Here is a 2,377-nt window from a genome sequence, read left to right as displayed (position 1 = left end):
GACATCACAAATCTGAGCTGACTGCTATGACATCACAGAGCACGTGCATTCCGTTGCTTGCCATCTGTCAACCACTCAGTCACTGCCAGCCAGACTGCCTGGCTGGCTGGATGGGGGGGCTGTTTGCTGCTGCTGCGTACCTTAGCAAGCTTATTTGCTTGACCGGCCTTCCTCCTCCTCTGCCCACATGCCCACCTATGCCCGATCTACTGTTCACCTGGATCACAGCTCCGCCCCAACAAGGCAGAGCCTCCCAAGAATGGTACAAACTCATCCACGTTCCCCTCCATGGAAAGCTTTAGCAACAGGCAACAGCGTTATAAGTAATGAAGAGGAACCCGAGTCCAAGACGCTTCCGACCAGCCATACATATTTCTGTGTATTAAAGATCACATTTTATTACATTTTGTTTTTCTGTACTTTATTACATTTTATTGTGATTTTTAATTGTATTGTTTATTTTCCATATATATGTATGTATGTATATATGCATGTCCAATTGCTTTAAAATACAAATGCACTGAATTGAGAGTGAGAGAGAGAGAGAGAAGTGCTAGGGCACATCTGTAACATAAACTAGGGAACATTCGTCACATGCTTAGGGAACCTTTGTGACATACTAAAAGAACATACTGGTAAGATGTTGGGCACATTTGAAACAACAAAAATCCTGCAGGTTTAATAAGTCTCTCTACACATCAGTCCCTGAGTACCTTCAACCAATGGTCATTTTGACCAATTAATCCCAAGAATTGAGTCAATTAAGTTTTCAAGGACTACCCAGTAAAGACGTGAACTCACGACTAGGTCACACTGTGAGCTCTCCAGAGCAGACATTACACTGAGCTCAGTGTGAGCTCACTTAGCGCTTTTCCACCGACATGGTGCCGGTGCTGGAGGCCGAGTTTCAGTTACAAATATAATGCCGAGCACAGCAGTGCAGCGCCACCTCCTCTCTATCCAGAACACAAAGACGTGCGTCACTCTAACCTGTCCGGCTTTACAACATGCAACTGAAATAATATGTTCTTCGGGGAACAACATAACACATAGCGATTTCTCCCTGCTATAAAGTGAAATAATGTATGAAGTGTTTCTAATTTCTTTTACGATACCTTTTCATAGATATTTATATTTTTCAATAATAAACTAATGTCACAGTAATACCAATGAGCTTTAACAATGCCGAAAATAATAATGCGTTTTTCTTTAATAGTGAAGATATTGTATAGATGTATATCTTTCATATACACATATAGAAAAAAAAAGGTTTCCAAACCGAATATAGAACTGAAACTTTCAGACAGTCCATGAAAAATGGAATGTAAACATTTACACTTCTTAACAATTCTATATATCAATTATATTCATAACCCTAACCCTAACACTAACCCTAACTTTAAGTTACAAATGTTCCCTAAACACTTATTTTGCAGGATCAATAAAAAACTGTCAGGATTTTTTAAACTTTTACTGACACACATAGTTAATAGCAATGTGTTATAACTTTTCCGAAAATAATAATCCGTATATATTTAATTGTTTTGACATTATTAAGATATAATGCATCTATCACATAGGGAACATTTGTTACATGATAGGAAAAACATACAAATGATGTAACTTTGAATATAGTTAATATTACAGCATACAATTTGGCAGGCTTCATAATAATGGAATTTATGACATACTCTGTAAAAATCAAGCAAATAACATTTGTTGTTCATGAGAAAAAATATATATAATCAAAGCTATCAGACTTTAGCACGTGGTGAATGAACACACATACGATTATACAGCATTTGTTGCAGCTTCGCAAAACATAATTTTAAACGTTGTTGGTAAATTAGATACAAAGTGAGGACCCTCTATTTGCATTTGTTCCCCTGTATTATTGCTAAAATAAAGTTTTACTGACATTTTACTGACACTACCACTGCATAGGACACATCTGTAACATGAACGGTACTGAATGTCACATACATTGAAAACTACGGAGAATTGAGACTTATCCAATTTACACTTCATAAATCATCTTAAAACGTTTCCAACCAAGGCAAAACCCACTTGAAATACGTTCATTCACATTTTTGGTAAACAAAAAGAGAGATTGTTACATATGTTCCCTATGATGCATCTACAGAGCGAGAGACAGAGAGAGAGAGAGAGAGAGAGAGAAAGAGAGAGAGACAGACAGACAGACAGACAGACAGACAGACAGACAGGCAGACAGACACTAACACAGCCACCCACCCTCCCACTCACACACACACACACACACACACACACACACTATCTCTCTCTCTCTCTCTCTCACACACACACACACACACACACACACACACACACACACACACTATCTCTCTCTCTCTCTCTC

At 38.2% G+C, this 2,377-nt stretch overlaps 1 non-coding gene across 1 annotated transcript; it reads right to left on the bottom strand.

Annotated features, from left to right (window-relative positions):
• Positions 1–231: 231 nt before the first annotated feature.
• LOC136752045 (U5 spliceosomal RNA) lies at positions 232–346 on the bottom strand. Its single transcript, XR_010817223.1, has one exon. It is a non-coding gene; the product is annotated as a U5 spliceosomal RNA (small nuclear RNA).
• Between the last annotated feature and the right edge of the window lie 2,031 nt (positions 347–2,377).

Source organism: Amia ocellicauda, chromosome 6 (genome assembly GCF_036373705.1).
Source record: "Amia ocellicauda isolate fAmiCal2 chromosome 6, fAmiCal2.hap1, whole genome shotgun sequence".
NCBI classification, from domain to species: domain Eukaryota; kingdom Metazoa; phylum Chordata; class Actinopteri; order Amiiformes; family Amiidae; genus Amia; species Amia ocellicauda.
Note: the sequence above shows the minus strand (reverse complement) of the source record. Positions and strands in the feature narration are given on the sequence as shown.